Source organism: Cryptomeria japonica, chromosome 8 (assembly GCF_030272615.1).
Source record: "Cryptomeria japonica chromosome 8, Sugi_1.0, whole genome shotgun sequence".
Classification (NCBI taxonomy): Eukaryota; Viridiplantae; Streptophyta; class Pinopsida; order Cupressales; family Cupressaceae; genus Cryptomeria; species Cryptomeria japonica.
The window spans coordinates 174,163,675-174,184,364 of record NC_081412.1 but is presented as its reverse complement, the minus strand read 5'-3'; positions in this window follow the sequence as shown (position 1 = coordinate 174,184,364).

Below are 20,690 nucleotides of genomic sequence, written 5' to 3'. Positions count from 1 at the left end.
CGCGACTCGCGAACGCAGACGCGATAAGATCAGTCACATACGCGATTAAAATTCTCAGACGCGATTCCAGAAACCTGCAAAAATAAAAATCTGGCAAAAACACAGGCGCGATTCACGATATCACAGACGCTTTTGAAACACAAAAACGCGATCCGAACACTCGCAGACGCGAGAAAAAACTAAAATGTCGTCGAAATCGTCCGATCTGGAACTTCAAAAATGCAAAATCTGCAACAAAAATGTTAAATGCAAAGGGACAAGAGTCCCACCGGGCGTGCCAAAATGTTTATGGTGAAAATGGATAACAATAAACAACAATATTGAAAGACTAAAATGGATTCAACCACTAAACCCTAGCCTAACAATGAACAAAGATCCACCATAACATATGAAGATAACCTAAGACAATGCAAAATAACTCAAAATCATGAAGATTATACCATCACATGTCCAATAGGGTTTTGATCTCCATTCTTCCTATCTCCATTGATCTTGTTTGATATGCTTGCTCTCAGATTTTTGTATGCACAAGAGCTCAATAAAGAACGGAATGTGGTTGCAAGTGGAATTGTAGTGTAGCCAAGTTGCATGAAAGATCATTAGCATGTGTCATTAGGGTTTGACAATGAAGAAAGCATCTTCTTAAATAGAAGACACAATATGAAATGGAGGGATAAGATTGAGAGGTGTAAAAAGAGAGGTCGGCTAGGATTAGAGGGTAGGTAGAGGAAATAATAAAATAATGAAAGGGGTAGGTAGTGTATGAATTAAGAGATGAATGACATGTGTCATGTGTAGAAAAAGCTAATGAATTAATTAAATAAATAAAGATTTATTTAATTAATAGAAGAAGTAGGACAATTAAATAAATAAAATATTTATTTAATTTAGGAAAGGGATAATTTAAATAAATAAATGTATTTATTTAAATGAGAAATAAGGCTAGAAGAGGATAAATGAATTAATTAAATAAATAAAAATTTATTTAATTAATAGAAGAATTAGGCTTAGATAATTAAATAAATAAAATATTTATTTAATTAGACATGACAATTTTGAGTGTCTACAGAAACTATTAATAACCCAGCTCAAACTGTGTCATCCTTGCAACAGCAAATAGCTTCCATGAACCAATCAAAGTATAATGTGCCCACATTTGATGTAGCAAGCCCATTATCTAATGATATTGTTCATGTTGTCCTCCCTAAACAATTAGAATTCCCTCAATTATATATTTATAATGGAAAAGGTGATCGTATGACTCACATGAAAACATTTCGAACTTTGTGTAGTGATTTTGCCTATGATCAAAGACTTTTGGCTAAATTGTTTACTAGAACATTTAGAGATAAAGATTTGAAATGGTATTTTTCTTTACCTCCTTATTCTATTACATCATTTCAACAATTGGATAATGCTTTCATTCAACAATTTCATAATAATATTGAGCCTAAGATTACTTTGACTGATTTAATGCATTGTAAGCAAGGTGTTAAAGAAAAAGTGATTGTTTTTATTGGTAGATATAAGAATTTGTATTCTCAAATTTCTTATCCTATACCTGATCAAGATGGTCAAAAAAATTTCATTTCTAATTTGCAAAAAGACATTAGGGATAAGTTTCTCTTTTCTGAGTTTACTTCCTTTACACAGTGGTGCACAATATCTCACAATTATCAACTTCAAGTGAGTCGATTTGAATCATCTCCTACAATGGCTTTGGTTGATAAGAATGAAAGTGCTCAACAACCTTTTGTGAAGTTTAAAGTGAATAAAGGATACATCAAGTTCAATGATAGTAACAATACCCAGGTAGCAACTACAACAACACGTGTGCCTGCTTTATCCAAGTATTTAAAAAATAATTTGCTCCTCTTAAAGAATCTTTGCATAACATTATGACATAATTGTTGAGAAAGAATTTGTTGAAACTTTCTCCCATCAAACCAATAGACACAACCAAACCTTTTCCACCTCATTATGATGCCAAAGCCTTTTGCCAATATCATCGTCAACCCGGTCATGACACTAAAAAGTGTTATTCCCTAAAAAGTAAGATCCAAGACCTTATTGATAACAATACCATATATGTAGCTAGTTTGAATGACAAAGGAAACAAATCCATAGCTCCTCCAAATCAAAATGTCCAATTTTTTTACCAATCCTTTGCCTTCCCATTCTACTAATGTGATTGAGTTTGAGCATCTTGCCTTTTCTCCTAATGATCTTGGTCTTGAGTCTAATAATGTGGTGAATATTATTGATAAACCTACACCTGCTAAGGACCTATGTATTACCTTTGATCCTAGTGAGACTATTGAATCACTTGATGGCCCTTTATACATCACTGTGAGCATAAAAAACATGCTTTCACGAGGTGTCCTCATTCATCCCGCGTGCATGACGAATGTGATAACTGAATAATATCTTTATACCTTACAATTGCATCAAGTGACATGTGATAAATCCAATGTGATAATTAAGATCTTTGATGGTTTCTCTTCTCTCGCTATTGGCTCTATTACTTTTCCCATTGAGGTTGGTACCGAATCTTTAGATGTTAATTTTTCTATTATTCCTACATAGAAACAATTTTGTGTGAAGTTGGGACATCCTTGACTCTCTTCCATGAAAGTGATCCCTTCTACTATTAATAAGTGCTTAAAATTTCCTCTTGATGACAAAAACATAATAATTAATCATATCTTGTAGCAACCCATGATTGGGAAAGGAGATGTTAATCTTGATTACTTTTGGTCTAAACAATTTGAACCTCTTAAGCCTAGAAGTGATGCTCTTTTTCATTCTTATCAAAGATGGAAGAATGAGATGATCCTATCCTTGAGAAAGCCTAGAGATCCTAATCCCATTCCTCTTCTTCATAATAGACCTATTCCTCCTCCTCATGATGGACCTAGTCTTCTTCCTAAACCTTCTACTTCTCATTTATATGTTGTCGTTCCGCCTCCTACATCATACAAAGAAAAGTGCCCGAATCTCCTATCTTTCAACCTAAAAAAACTTCTCCTTTGCATCAATATCTAAAAGAAGAGAAGAAGCCTATGCCTGTTGATCCCAAACCTTCACAACCTTCAGCCAAAACTAAAAGAAGTTGTTGTGCAAGAGAATGTCGATGGAGACGCCGTGCTAGATCTTGTCAACTTGCTTCTCAAACTATTTCCTTCCCAAAGAATCCAAATGTTGAGATGATACCATTTATCTAGCCTTCCTCTAACCCTAGGGAGGAAGTTCAACCTAAATCTCCAAGACATAAAATGCTTAAGAAAAATGATGGTTCATGTTCTACTCCAATTAAAGATCCTATTTTTATTAATCTTGATGAAGAGATGGATGAAAATGATGTTCATGCTAACATATTGATTCAAGTGATGAATATGAATATGCTGATGTTAACAATGATTTATCTAAACAATTTTCACAAGCATTAATCCTAGCTCCTAGTAACAAACAAAGTGATCCATCATTAGAGCATGGTCCTTGTTTGGAACTTGTGATAGCTCCATCTATTGTTCTTGATGTCACTCCTTGTGCATATTGTCCACCTTCCCAAAACAATGTTCAACAAGATGGGGAGGTGGATGACTTGCTTGATTAGTTTCATCCATGTCGTATATCCTCTCTCTCTCTCTCTCTCTCTCTCACACACACACACACACACACACACACACACATTCATAACCTTGTTCTATTTGTTTCTCAATTCTTCTATTTGTTGTCCCTAGTGTTGTCTACTTGAGGATGATACAAAGCATTGAGATCTCTTTTGGTCTCTTCCATGTTGACTCAAAAGACACATGTGCCCTTCTTCCATAGTGGTTCTAATTTCTTTGGGGGATGAGGAAAATTCAATGCAAACATATACATGATATACATTATTTATCAAGAGCATACTGACCCCAAAGTTAAGTAGAACCCTTACGTTTTTTGTGTTCATTATCCTTTGATTTGTATCCTTCTTGTGTTCATACCATCGTGACAACGTGCTTTTCTTTTTGGATGAATGTATACTACCTTAAAGCAATTGATCCCAATAAGGCGTGTGCAATCCCTTTAATGTGGGGGCATACTCTCTGCTCAATGTTTCTCTCTTTGCATATCTTGAAACTCAAGTTACTTAGTGAACTTAGCCTTTTGCTTTGTAATTTTGGTATTTTTCTTTTTCATAACTCATGGTAAGTGAACCTTACTGGACTTTCAATCATGGTTCTCTTCCTCTTTCTTATGATGCCCCTTTTATCTTGATCTTGAAGTTGTAAGATACCTAAAGTCCATTAGGGGCTTGGTGTGGCTTTCCTCCTTAGCATCTTGATGAAAGCCTTTCAATGTGAACCTTTGTACTTTACCAAGAGTGTGCTTAACCTCATACTCCTGCTAAAGTGGAGGCTAAATGTAGTATCCTAAATTGTACTCCCTTACAATTTTGACTATATTTGTGTCCTCATCTTAGTGTTTGCGTCCCTAGGACTGATGAGGACTTGATTATTCTCATGTCATGCAAATTTGACTTCACATTGATCTTATGCATCATTTAAACCCTTCGTCCTAGCCCCTAAATTGGGAAGGACCAGGGCCTGGCACTTTGGTCCCCAATAGGACCAAGGCACCATGCCTTGGTGCTCCCAATTAGGGCCTTTCTTTGGGCCCCTTGGCCATTTAAAAAATTGAGCAGGAAACCCAGCTCCGTGTCAGCCCATATCGGAAAATTAATTTGTTTTTCAACTGGCAAGTATAAAAGGAGGCTTACACCTCTCATTTGAAAGAGACACGCACATGAAATTCAATCCAAAATCAAGCAATCAAGCATTCAAGTCAAGTGAGAAAGCAATCAGTCTTCCTTCAAGCATTGAAGCAACCATAAGGTCAAGATTCAAGCATTGGAGTTGACATTCATGTTCCATGTTGTTGAAGACTTCATAAAACCCTAATTCTGTGTGGAGACAAACAAAACTTCACAAGGAGGTATATCATTTGTGTTTTCAATCATTATTCAACATCTCTCTCAAAAGGAGAACATTTCCATTACTGTAATTCAATTATCTTTCATTTCTATTTCATGGTCAATTCCAAAACTAGGGTTTGACTTAGGAAAACCCCTATTCCCAACCCATTTCCCCTTCTTTATGTGTGTAGGGAACATGTACGAAGCTGAGATATTTAGAATAAGCATTATTTACTGTGACAAATCAATCCCCCATTGGAATGTGAAAAGTTTGGAGGACCAAGGTGACCACCACCACGGTCTTGACATTTTAGGAGCTCTTTCTGGGAACAACTCCAAATCGTCTTACGTTTCTCAGATCCAAGTTCATGGCTCAATCCCACAACTGTAGCTTACTGTTATGCATTTCTAGTTCAATTTCCAACACTTTGACTCTAATTTTAGAAATTCAACTTACAAAAGAGGGTTTATCAATTCACATCAGCTCCCCCCCAATCCAATCAGAATTTTGAGTCCTAATCCTTGTTGGTTTGTGACTAGATCTATTGGATTGGAACCCTCTTTTGAATGTAATGGTCTTTAAGTCATAAAATTAGTGGTTTCTTCCTTCTATGGTGAAAACCCTAATTTTTCACCATTACAATAGATACACATTTCCAGAGGTTGTGGTCAAGGATACACACCTCTTGCATGTGAGATAATCCTTGAGAAAACAAACTACTTTACACATGGAATGCCATCACATTGTAAGAAAACACCACTCAACAAAGGAAAAGTGGATCCTTAAAAAGGATAGGAGAAAGATCAATTCCCTCAAGTGTGGGACAATGGGAAGGATTTACACAACCTCTAAAGAGAAAATTATTCATAAGAGACATACCGTATCAAGCAAGGAATAAGTCCTAACCAAGGAACACACGTGTATTTTCATGAAGGATAATTGTATGCAAGAAAGGACATCGTGTTATGAAAAATGAAACACAAAAGAAGAGGTAATCTTAAAAATGAGAAATAGGAAAGAAGGATGCATTATCCCTACCCCCAAGCAAGGACACAAGTATGATCATGATGAAGGATCACACAATCCTTAAGAAGAGATTATTCATAAGAGATGTACCATTTCAAACAAGGAATAGGTCCTAACCAAGGAACACACATGTATTCACATGAAGGATAATTCTATGCAAGAAAGGACATCATGCTATGAAAATTCAACTCATAAAGGAAAAGATGAATCCTTAGAAAGATGAAAGAGAGAAAATTATTCTTACCCCCCAAGCATAGAGACAAGAATAAATAGATTATTATGTTTCTTATTAAGTATGATTGCATTTAAAATTGTACCACCATGAATGAAAATGAGCCCCCAATACTTAAGTTAACAATGTCACATAGTGAGGAGCAACATAATAGGAACTTTAATTTTAATTTGAAATGATTTTGAGAAATATGCCATTCATTGTCACATGTTATTTTTATGATGTACCTAAATCAAGATATTGTTGTATTTTAGTTTATAAATCTTGACATTCATTAGTAGAATGACCATGGATTTGATGATACTTGCAAAAAGTAGAATGTTCAAGATGGTGTCTATGTTTCCTTCTTCGTTTAGGCCAAAAAAGAGAAATTAATTTGGCATGAAGAAGATTGGACAAAACATTATCTTGTTTTAATGCCATATTAAAATGAGAAGACATGGATTCATTAGACAATGGAGGGGATGTTGACAAAGGAAGAGGTTAGAAACCTAGCTTTTCATTAGAAAAGTGTGATTTCTCATGACTTTCAAGACTTTGTTGCACACATCCTAAAACTTTTCCATTATATCCATGTGTAGGATTAGGAAAGGGTTTGCTCTTAAGTGGAATTGGATTAAAGTTTAAAGAGGTCCAATCAATATCTAGACATGTGTTATAATAAAAATTTAGAGTATCAAATTTAGGCAACTTAGATTTTCTACAAAAAGGTGTGAAATCTAATGACCCCCAATGTTCCTCCAAGATTTCTTCTTTAGGAACATCTTTAGTAGGAGGTGGTGTATTTTTCCAAATTGGAGAGAAGATTGTGGGAACTAACAAAGTATATTGTGCTTCAATTTGTATGTTCTTGTCAACTTTTAAAGTAAACACTTCTTTATTATATGTGTAAGGCACTGCATGATAATCAAGTTTATGATTCACTCCACTCTTAACAACAATTTTTGGTTTTCGTCAAGGTTGAGAAACATCTTGATCAAGGTGGACAACAACCTTAGGGTTCTCAACAATATTAATGGAATTTATTTTATCTTTGTTAGGTTCTTAATTTTTGGGAGAGAGGGCATTGGAAACATTATAATTATGGGAAATTATATCATTATCTTACTCTAAGGTATCTTTATGATTAAGACAAACTTTAGGTAAGGGACCATAATATGTCATTAATGCTTCATCTCTATGGGGACGATCATTGAAATAAAAAGAAGGTATGGTATCGCTAGGAAAACTAGCCACATTATTATCCTCTTGCACCAAATAATCCTTATGGCGAAGGTACATTTTAGGAGAGAGATGAACACCATTCTTTAAAGATACATCTCTAGGAGGGAGATATTTGAAAGAAGTGTTCATATTCTCTTCTTGGACCAATGTGCCGTCATTGGTAGGACCAATTTTAGGAGAGGGTAAATCATAGCTATGAATGAAAGGGAGAACTAAGTTATCATCATATGCATAAAAGGGAACATCATGAACATATTCAATGCAAATTGAACTCACGTGTCATGTAACCAAAGTTCAACATATGCATTGGAATTATGAAAAATTAGATCTGAAACATAATTGAATAATTATACAATCCACAAGTCAATTTTAGGAAAAAAAAAATAGGGTTTTTGTGAATTTAACCTCTAAATTTATGTAATTTTTAATTTAAAATATAACTTATGAGTGTCAAATTGAAAATTAAAATACATACAAATCAGATATGAGAATACAAATAAAAAATTATGGTGTAGAAAGTCGGGTTCATAAAAATATAATGGTGCGAATTTGGAAATTAGGGTTTCAATGCTAGAACCACAAACAATCCCAAATTGACCAAAGCAATGGGAAAGAGGAGTGAACCTAATAGATCTAGTCTTAATCATACTGAGGAAGGGTTGATAATTTTGATTAGATTAAACTGGATTAGGGTTTGACTCCTTCTTTCCAAGTTGAATTGGAGAAATTGTGAAATTAGGGTAAAATAGGTGATAATTGAAGTGATCTAACAAAAACAATAAGCTATAGATGTCCCATAGAGCCACCAACCTGGATTTAGGCAGAATAAGATGTCTGAAATTTGTCCTCAGAAGTTTGGCATGATTTTTTGAGATTGGGTAGTATCAATTCGACATGGTCCTCTAAATTTTCCATCATTGAAAGTCGAACCTGTTCGTCTCTGTGAATTTTATCGATCCTCTTGAGTACAACTCCACCCCTATTTCTTGCACACATAAAGAAAGGGAAAGCTGTAGTGCCCCTCCCTAATTCACCTTGCTTTTGTGCATCGATATAATTGCTTAGACTCCTTGATGATGTTTTGATTCATATTTATGGCTTCATTTATATCTCAGATGCTTATAGTTGATTCTAGACATTTCTATATAAACATATGATGCATTATGATTTATGTGGATGATATTATATTGTGGACTATTATGATGGATGAACTTACATTTGGAGGTCTATATGCATTCTTTACTCTCATGTGGATTATATTGTTTATGATGATATAATGGCATCTCGTTAGTACTAACTCCACTTCATGATTATGTTGGATATGTTGATGTTATGATTGTCGTGGTTGCCCTACCACTATATTCGTGAAAGAGACAATGTAATACCACTCGTCATGAGCACGATATGATGTTGCGATTCTCTTTCACTTGTCTAGTTATATTATTATATGTAATGCATATGTTGTCTTGTGGATATTGGTGGTTGCAAGATTGCAGGTAGTAGGCATCGACTCCACCTGGTCTCACAGGTCTGAGCGCGTCTTTAATCCCAATGGCAAGTTGATCATAGGTGACACAAGTTCCTTCTACACACTTTAGGCTTAAGTTAATACCTTGTCAATTTAGTGTCTTGGCTTGAGTTGTTTGGTTAGCGTCATGTGGTATGTTGTTCGACCCTATGTCAAGTTGCCTTGTGGAGTTGTGATTATTTATTAATTAATAATTAATTAATTTATATAGTTTGCTAATATTAAAATTAATATTAATATATAGTCTTGATATTTTATTATTAATGTGTGTTTTATTGTTGAGTGTTTAATATTTATTAAGGTTTGTTTTGTGGATTTATATTTTAAGTGAGCCTTTACATATTGTTTATTTATTTATTTATGCTCATGGTTATTTAATTTATTGGTTATTCTTAATATTATTTCTTTTTACCCATTTGATTTATTATTTACTCTACCTACCCTCTTTTGTTATTGCCTGTGATTTTTGGGAGGTGATATTATATTATTATTTTTATATTATTTCATTTCGATTTTTGCAAATGGTATGTATAGTTTATTATATTTTGGATTATTTTGATTGGCTTGGAGATTGTATAGTTTTGGCTTAATTTTTACAAATTTGGTTTTCAGAGCATTTGCAGGGGTTCTCTTGTTGGAGAATAATTTTCTTTGTCTGAAGATTTTGGATTTTCAAATTGAATTTGGAGCTTGGCTTTGGATTTTAGTTAGATTGTGGGTTTGCACTACTTTGAATTTCTTAGTCCATAACTTCTATTTCTCCAAGTTGGAGGAATTTTATCTCTTTTGTATTTTTCTTTAAATTGGTTTGTTTGTAAAAGATTGTCCGCAGGAATGGAAGATTGGGATTGGCTGTATGATTAAAATATGAATACACACACACACACACACACACACACACACACACACACACACACACACACACACACACACACACACACACACACACACACACACACACACATGAATCTTGGGATTATTGTATTTCAATAGCTTTGAATTTAAATAGGAGATGAAAATTTATTTCTTAGAGAATTGTCATGAATGGCCTTTTGATTTTGTCCCTTGTGTGATACCATGAGTTTCTATGTAAAGGTTTTTGACTGCCTGGGAAGACTCTGCTATCCTTAATCTTGTCGTGCTTGCCTAGAAATCGTATTGGTTATTCATTCCATTTGTTCGAGTAGCCTTATTATCTTGCTCTATGTACCATAGAGGTTCTTACGTTTTGTTGTGCCGAGAGTAGTATCATTGCTATGCCTTGATTGATTATTTATTTAGTTGTGTAGTTCCTTGGATTATATTTTGTATCGCACCCTTTTTGGACTGGCTTGATGTCATTTTCATGGACTTATTGTATTTTTGAACTCAGTCATAAATCTTATTTTCATTTTCTAAGTCTTTTTTGACTTTGTGGTATATGTGCTACTTTATTGGGCATAGGCGCTAATGTTTATAGTAAATGCACTACCCTATTAGGTGTATGCACCAGACTATGACCTATATGCGTTATCTGGATGGGCTCATGCGCTGAAGGACTAAGTAAAAGCGCTAACCTGGGCTTTGTATGTGTTGTTTGACTATGTAAATGTGATGTAGAACCATGTGAATGCACTAGATTGCTTTCTGAGTGCGCTACACGATTTTGCATATGCACTAATCTACTATGTAAAGGTGCTAGACTAGTTAATAGGTACATTAGACTGCTCTGTCTATTGTTTTGTGGTCTTTTTCTCAGTCTGGGTTGATTTTTCAGAATTTGCATTTCGTACCAAAGGTTTTTTTTTGGATTCCCTGTGATTTTTTGAGTTGATATATTGATCTGAAATGAATTATTAAGCATTTTATGGTTCAACAAGATGGATTTGCCTTGTTGTGGATGATTGTATTACTTATGGCTAGGAAAGAGGGATCATGCCTTGCTCAAGATCATTAATTACTTATGAGGCTCTTGGTTACATTATGTGATTTGACATTATGGCATTTTGGTTATTGATTCATATTTGAATATTTACATATGGATGTTATTATGTGGATTTGAATGAGCCTCCTTGTTGTTGTATTGTTGTTGTTTATCCTAAGGTCTTGGAACATGGTTAGGGGGAGTGGGCTTTCATGTGATGACCAGGATCATGCGAGATAAGTTGCCAAGAGGTTCCTTGTAAGGATGCTTGGGGTCTAGACCATCAAGAACACATTGGAAGTTTCCTTGTTTAAATAAGTGATAACCTTAATAATTAATTAGATGGATTGGGTAATTATGATTCACCTAAACAAGATGTTAATTGATTTTGGTGGCCCAAATCATAGCCCTACAGTGGAGACTTGATTTGAGCTTGAGAAGGCTATGGAGACCATAAACCAAACTCCCTTGATTCTCTCATAGGTTGAGTCAATTATACATGACTATCAGGGGTAATGGGTGGAGATCCCGTAATCAGGTGGAGATCCCATAGTTCTTCCTTCTTTGTGAGGATAGCATGTAATGGCACTCTTCCCTACATGTTTCCCTGTTCCTTATGCTATGTTTGTTGATTAGCCTTTGGGAGTTTTATGCTTTTGATTTAGCTTTGTGTTGTGAGCTTGATTATTGTTCATGTAGTTGTTTTCCAGTCATGGTTATTGTTATGTTTATGTCCTTTGGTTGTTAGGTGCCAACCTAGGTTTAGAGTATGTGTGGGACCTTATGTCATTCTCCATAGCACAGAGGGTGTTTCCTTATTGGTTCCACATGGTCAGGTGGTTTGATGCCTTCTTCCATTGGGATGTCCTCTTTGTTGGATATTTATTTGCGTGGATGTGGATATTCTATCTCTTTAGCTTGTTCATGATTTATTGGAGCAAATTGATATATGATGTACTCTTGTATTAGTTGAAAGACATTATTATAAATATGTATCATGAGATAATCATATTGGTAGATTGGAAACTATGTATCTTGATGCAAGAGAATAATGTATCCATATGTAATAGGATATTGATGTAGTGGGTTGTGATTATGATTCTTATGGTAGAAGATGTTGTAATCCTTGTTGAACTTATGATGTATCCTAGATATTCATTATTCATGTAGTTAGAGGTTGAGTTTCATGATTAAATAAAAGTTACTACTTTGATTAGTAATATGTGTACCTTATGACTTGAAATGAGGATATTGGATTAGTCTTGTGTGGACTAGAGCATGAGAAAATATTGTGCCTTAGGAAATGTTACCTTTTGGAAATTGAATGGATATTCTTGGATGGGTTAGGAACATTTGCATTTGATGCTCTTAAATGAATCAAAAGATAATTCATAATTGGGATTATAATAGAATGTGTTCATGTTTGTATGGTTCAATGAATGATCTCTTATGTTATTGTAAAAAGTACATAATAGAAAATAATGTTAGAATGAATTAGATAATGGTAGAGTTTATGATGCTTATGTTCCTAGTGTTACGTTAAGTAATGATGTTGAAATACCGTATGGAATGATAGTTTATGAGATATTTATTTCCGCTTGCGTACTTATGTTCTTATAATTTTGATAGTAAGATGTTTATGTGCATGTTTAAATGAAGATAGATTAATTGTTTATGTTTATTTGAGATATGTATGATGCATTAGAGTACCTTAAAAAAATTATCTCTATTTGCATGTTAGATGGTTATATTTATCTAGGGTATTTTGGCAGGATTTACAAAAGATGTTGGGGATAGGGGTTTGCCTATGTCAAACACTGATTTAGGAATTAACCTTGAATGAAATAATGCAAATACTAAAATAAATTCCAAATAAGTACACCTCTGATTTGCAATTGTTGATGACAATGCAATTCTCTTTGAATGTAATCACAAATGTTGTACGTAATGGCATGAAAAACATATGAACATGAAAAACCCTAATCACGCACGCACGCTTTCATCATATTGATGTAATTTTTCTCCACAGTGCTTGAAGGATGAATATATAGCCTTGAAGATCTCTAAAAATGCTTGATGATGAATGTTTCATGGATGCACGAGTTTTAGATTGCTAGTAGACAAAGAATTAGATCTAAAATGAATTGATATAATGTCTTTATGTAGGGTTCCCTAGGTAATTCACTGATTTGGCCAACCTCCAATAGTCATGTATAGCCATGATGATCAATTCCTGCTGGGGAGATACAACACCTACCCCAATTCAAATTTGGGCCCCATTGAGAGGGACCATGGCATTTTTGGGTACCGTTGTCCAGACTAGGGCATTCCATGCCTCGGTCCCTCTACAAACAAGACCAAAATGAAGTGCTAGGAGGAGGGATACCTCACTAGGGGACCCACCAATGGGTGTTCAAGGCCTTAAATATGGAGAACATGGTCAAATTGGACCTAGAGAGGGGATGCAAATATGACACACTAAAGTGGGAGGATAAACATGAGGTGTAAATTGGACCAGTGACAATTTATGATGCTACAAGTGGGTGTGTGAATGCGCAACCTCTAATCCTAAATTTTACATGTGCCTTTATTGAGAAATTAAAATTTATTTTGGTGTAAGTGCATTGCAAATAATGATGATATTATAGGATTATTGCTCTTATGACTGGTTTAGAATTTAATATAATTATAAAATTAAGGATATAATTGTGACTGTAGAGTGAAAGAAGATGTAGGAAAACTTGTTATCAATTATTAATGTAATGTGTATGAGCAGATTATTAAATGTCATAATATATGATTTTATATGCTATGTAATATCTCATTATTATTTCACATATGATTTAATTTAATTAATGCAAATAAATTATGTAGTTTTAATCATGTTGTTTCAATTGTATATATGTATCTATGATGTATCTTAGATGTATTCATGTTCACATTGTTTGTGCATACATATTTTAACCAATGGGAGAATGATAGACCAAACAAAACTTCCAATAATTATTCTCACTTTACCTTATGAAGTAAGAGGGGACTTGATTGTAGTTCCTAATTACACTAGCTAGTCTTGGTCTAGTGTAATTAAGACCTCTCATTATTTCTTGATGTTGTTTGATCTATGTATTTGTTAAGAATGTTTAGTAATTTAAATTTTTCAAATTTATTTCCAACTTGTGAATTTTGGGTGGATACTTAGGTGGTAATTCAAAATGTTGTTAAATGAGCATTTTGAGTGTTTTTTTTCTAAAAATCGAAATAGCCCTCTAATGTGGGTACCTTGGGATGGGATACATTTTTAGGTGAATTTGAGTATGTTTCAAGTATTTTGGTGCCTATTTATGGCCTTGAAAATATCATGCATTTATGAGGCATGATGATTTTGTGTTGGGAGATTTTGTTAAGACTTTCATTCTTTTTTTTTTATTATTTTGTGGAGTGATTTGACTCTTTCTTGTCTTAACATTACAAACCCATGCAAGTTTTACATGGGATTGTAAGGTACATTTATGTGATGCAAGAGGTGCTCATGTGATGTTTTGAAGAAGTCACATGTCTTCATCCTACTAGATGAGGATAAATGACATGACACCCTCATGTAAACCTACCTCTTTGCTTGGGAAGGCCAATATTTACTCATTCTTGTTTTTAACTTGGAGAGAGAGAGAGAGAGAGAGAGAGAGAGAGAGAGAGAGAGAGAGAGAGAGAGAGAGAGAGAGAGAGAGAGAGAGAGAGAGAGAGAGAGAGAGAGAGAGAGAGAGAGAGAGAGAGAGAGAGAGAGAGAGAGAGAGAGAGAGAGAGAGAGAGAGAGAGAGTTCTTCCAATCCTTTTAGGAGGATTCTTGAAGATAAGTTGGATGAAATGTGTGCTTGAAAATAAAGTTCATCAAAGAAGGGGGGTCTTTACCTAATATGAGTTACCTTCTTGGAGGTAAGTTCCATTTTTTTAAATATATTTATGAATTCTAGATACTTATTGCATGTTGTGTTGATTTTGAATGTATTAAACTTAACAATTCTTTTGTGTATGTATATATTTTGGCCTTGACTTAAACTACTTTAAGTGGATTCTTGGTTTATGCAAATCCATTGGTGTATTTTAATTTGGTCCTTCGACTTGTGATTTAATATTGCATACATGTTTTTGTTTAGTCTCTTGACTTGATAGATGTCAACAATATCTAACAGCTTATTAATATTAGAACAATTGGGTGGACATGAATCTCTCACCATTGGCTTGTTCACTTTAGTTGGAGTTCTTGTAGATGGTAATCTTGTAGAAGGAATAAACAACAATCAATCTTCAAAAGATGACCTTATATTATTGTTTCTTCCAGACTTGCCAATATCATTACTGGTATATCAGATTTGTATGCCCTTTGTTGTTCCCCTTGGTCTTGCTTTTGTCATTGTTGGTTGTTCTTCTTCCTAGTCTTGCTTATGTCACTATTGTTGGTTCAAAAATCAGATTTGGATTGTCTTTTGTCACCATTGGCGGATCAACAAATCAAAATTGTATTATCTATCCTACAACATTAATGCTCTTGTTTCTCTTATGTCTATATGTAACTATTCTTCTCAGTTTTATGTTTGTAAACATACAAGATCAATGCAGCTGCAAGTTTGTTGATATGCTCTATTTGATAGTCTATTGGCTATCTTTCTTATGTAATCTTTATGCATTCTTTCAATACAAAAAAAAGTATTATTAAATAGATAAAGAAGACGATATAAGACAAAAAAATCGTTCACATACTCTCACAAAGGGGAAATGTCTAAAGCATCGAATTACAATTGATTATATATTAGATCTTTACAATTGATTATATATTAAATCTCTATGTAAATTTGATTATCGTATATACATCATAAAATGTGTCCAACATCAATTTTTTTAATTGAAATTCAATCATATAGAACTTCAAATGACATATATTATCATATATATTATTTACCATTAAACTATAGAATTTCAAGTGCAAGAACATGACTACGATCAAAGAGAGGGAGACAAAATGCTCTAGAAATCAACCCTTAAGGTCCTCTTTTGAAGATTTATTGTTGTTTCTTCCAGTCTTGCTAATATTATTACTTGTATATTAGATTTGTATGCCCCTTGTTGTTCCCCTTTGTCTTACTTTTGTTATTGTTGGTTGTTGTTCTTCCTAGTCTTGCTTATGTCACTACTAGTGGTTCACAAATCAGATTTGGATCGTCTTTTGTTACTGTTGGTGGATCAACAAATCAAAATTGTATTATCTATCCTACAATATTAATGCTCTTGTTTATCTTATGTCTATAGGTAACTGTTATTCTTAGTTTTATGTTTGTAAACATGCAAGATGATTTGATTATATATTCAATGCTTTAGGCCTTTTGAAGTTCTATATGATTGTATTTCAATAAAAAAATGATGCTGGACATATATTATCATATAGAGATTTAATATATAATCAATTGTAATTCAATGCTTTAGACATTTTCCCTTTGTGAGAGTATTTGAACGATTTTTTTGTCTTCTATCCTCTTCTTCATCTATAATAATACCTTTTTTTTTTTTTTTTTTTGTATTGAAAGAATGCATTAAGATTACATAAGAGAGACAACCAATAGACCATCAAATAGAGCATATCAACAAACTCACTTTCTTCAATAATATATATGATGAGCCTTGGTAATTAGTATGTGAAGAGCCTTGGTAAATAATATATATGATAATATATGTCCAACATCAATTTTTTTTATTGAAATACAATCATATAGAACTTCAAATGACATTTATTATCATATATATTATTTACCATTAAACTAAAGAATTTCAAGTGCAAGAACATGACTATGATCAAAGAAAGGGAGACAAAATGCTCTAGAAATCAACCCTTCTAGTTAATGCACTTGAATTGTTCAATGAAATGTTATAAGAATCATTCAACCGTCAAATTACATAGAGATTTTATATATAATCATTCGACAATCTCTATGGTGTTTCATAGAGATTGTTTGCAATGTAAGGAAACATAGAGATTTAATATGTAACATGATATATATTTTTTAAAAATTAGTGGGACTTCTCTAATGAATAACAATAAACATTCACAACACTTTTAAAAATTACTATTGAATTGATAATTTTCCAGTATATTTGGCATCTCCTTCATATGATACATTTATTTGGTTTTTCGCTCACTTTTAATATAAAATTACAAAAGAAAAATAAAAATGAGAGAAAAAGTATTGAGAAACCCTACATAAGATCATATGAAACACCATATAAGTTTCCTTAAACAATAAAATAATATCCAACGACTAATAATGAATAGTTATGCCCACAAAAGAGATGACGATTAACAATTTACCCCTTCAATGTACAAGGAAATGTGAAATTTTAAATGCTTGACATCCATTTGACAAAAACATCTAACAAAAATCTCCCTTCCATTATGCTTTTGTAGGTGTCCATCCCTGTTCCAAAGCTCCCATTTTGACACAGGCGGGCGGGATGCTGACAAAAGTTGTGGAGTTCGGCTTTGCACCCCCCGATTGCATTTACTTGAAAGTCTGTAAATCCTTTAAACGAAACCCATTTTGTGCATACCTTCAACCATGGGATTCCATGAGACCATATTTCCTTGAGGCATTCTGTCAAATAGTTCACTACCTTGTCTATGCTTCCACATTTTGCTCACATGTCTACTTAAGCATTTCCAACTATAATAGCTGACAAAACACCCCTTCGATTATGCTCTGATGTATGCCCATATCCTATTCCAAAGGGTCCATTCTAGTACTGGCACACAGACTGCTAGCAAAGGTTACGGACAAACCTTTTCGACAAATCCATTTTGTGTATACCGTGCAATCACTATAGTCCAGGATTGGTCAACAATTAAGCCCAGGGTTTTATGTACATTGGAGATTGTATGCCTATTAATTGTTGGATGATTAATATCCAATAGAAATGTGTTACTGTTGTTGCATAGGCTTTGTACAGGCACCTGAAATTGTGTAGTATTGATGGGACATGCCAATTTTTATTTTCATTTTCATTTCTTTTTAATTTGGCTTTTCCTATTTATTGGAAATGGTTCTTGCAGGATGGTATAACCTGTTGCATTCAGGTTTCAGCGAAAGTAGCTATTGGGGTTCCTATAAATCCAGCTTCCTCTTTCAATAATCCTCAATATGATATCACCATACTTGCTTGGAAGGTTAGAAACTAGTCCGCATAAGTTGTTGCAATCGGATTCATTCTATTTTGTTGGAGAATCAACTATATAATTGCATAATAGGTCAAGAAGCATCCGTTAAAAGGAAAATAAGTTTGGTATTTAAATGATGTAAACTTTATTTCAGATGCTATCCTAACAACTACCATTATTCTAATGCGGTGATAATCTTACTTGCATTGACAAACATTTCCGAAAGTTAACTAGATAAATATGGATGTTTGTGCAGGCATCGTACATAATTAGAGCTATGTATAGAAGCATCAATTATACTGATTGCTCAAGAAACATATGTAGAGGGGCAAAAAGCTAGAGAGCTCTTTGTAAGTCTCTGCATCTGTTTTAATTTTTAATGTTATCATAACTGCTTCATTATTCTCAATGAAACTATTTATGTTACTCAAATAGATAATGTTATCTTCTTTGTAAGTCTCTGTATCTGTTTTACTTTTTAATGTTATCATAACTGCTTCATCACTGCCAATGAAACTATTCATGTTATTTACGTAGATAATGTTATCTTCTTTGAGTTTTAAAGTTGTCATAACTGCTTCACTACTCCCAATGAAGCTATTCATGTTACTTATGTAGATAATGTTATCTTAAGTGCTACCATTACTCCCAATGAAACTATTAAAATTGCCTACGTTGATGAGCATTTGATAAAATGAATGAAGATTGAAGAGAAGATGGAGACCACGGAGGCAGCCATGGTTGAGCCTTGTATAAATGGTGATCTTGGGACCGTTTCACACAGAAATAAGTATGATTATCCTTTACTAAATGTAAATTTTATTCAAATTTGCAATGAAGGATTCTCAATAATTTACAGGCATACAACTAATAGAACAGTGCTGTCCATAATTAGACTTGAAATAAACATAACATCACAAGTTTGAATGGATTGTTGGAGCTGACGGTTGAACCCATGGCTCCCAAAAATTACCTACAAGAAAAATACCTCTCGCAAAGAGAGATCAAAGCAACCGATCTACGCAACAACTTGAGAATTATATTGATGCATTAATTTCCTGAAAGGATTATTACAATGAATATTTGATCCATATGAAAAGGAAAAAGAAACCCTAGATTAAACCATAGGTGAGGATATCACTAGATTATGACAAGTGTCTTTATCCTATGTTGAGGAAAAAAAGCACAATCTAATAATAAAAAAACATTTCCTAAGTTTAGCTTCAGTGCATAAGATAAAAGAGGCAATAATAGATAAATTTTCCTATTTACTCTAATAACTCCTTAAGTACATTTTAGGCGGAAGCTAAAAACTAATGATGAATGCAATGATGGATGCAGAAGAGGTCCCAGCTACAAGGCCTGATGAGGTACCCATATACAAACAAACAAATCTCTCATAACCGGAGAAAATGAGAAAACCTTATGGGAAGAAACTCCTCTCCAAAAGAAAAAAAGAAATAAAAGTGTACATATGACAAAAGAAAGCAGGAATCAACATGTCCCCCTAAGTACTGCTTTGGTCACATAAGTACAATCAAGATCCCCCGCATTGGAGAGAAAAGAAGAGACAATGAATCCTCCCCACAAGAAAGTAGCTCCTCTACTAAAATGGAATGCTCGAAGAACATTGAAGATGATCCAAAATCTGCAGACATTGTTGCTCCCCTTAGTAAGAAACAATTCCAATGGTGAATGTAGAAGAAACTCCTTAAGGAGAAGATGTCTCAAGATGAGTGCCTCGGAAAACTGCTCAAAGTGACCACAAGGCAATCAAAAGATGACAAATCAGATGAAGCAAATCCAAACAATTGTGAAGATCCCTGCAGAACATCCTCCAAAGGCAATGATGATTTGATAACAGGCATGTTGTGGCTGACATGAAAGAGGAAGTGAATATCCTCAATCATGTCCCTAACATTTGCAATATGTGATTCAACAAATATTACTGTAATATTTTGCAAGAAGTCATTCCACAAAACTAAAACTGAAAGGCAACTAACATCTTGCTGAATTGAGCTAATCTCTGAAGATGCAAGGCTCAACACAAGTCTAAAGAACCAAGGTTGATGGAAATACACATAGACAAATAGGTTCAAGTGACCAAACCTCTCCTCAGATATCTGATCCACTCTAGATGCACAAGATTGTAAACCAGTCAATGGCATTGCAAGATCATCAGGAGCAAAGTGTGAGAAGGCATACAATTGAGATGCATGATCAATTGTCCCAATTGCAGTAATCTCTCTACTTGCAAATCTCTGATAACATTGAATTACATGTGAACTCAACTGTCTTCCCTACTCCATTGTGTACAATTTGATAGAAGGAAAGGAGATGCTGGAAATTGTTGTCATTGATGTCAAAGGCCAGCTATGGAGGGGAGTTTATTAATTGCATAAATTTGTTGTTATCATATGATTGCCCTCCTATAGGTGCAAGGAAATCTCTGTTATCATAAAATAAATTAAATAAATAAACATGGGCAAGAAAGGTTTTGTTATTATTTGGGCTGACCCTCCCTACATTGGCGTCCAACGTGGGATATTTAATTTGCCTTAAATAAAAAAAATCATGCTTTATTATGCTGGCTGATCCATGTCTTATCTTGATGGCCG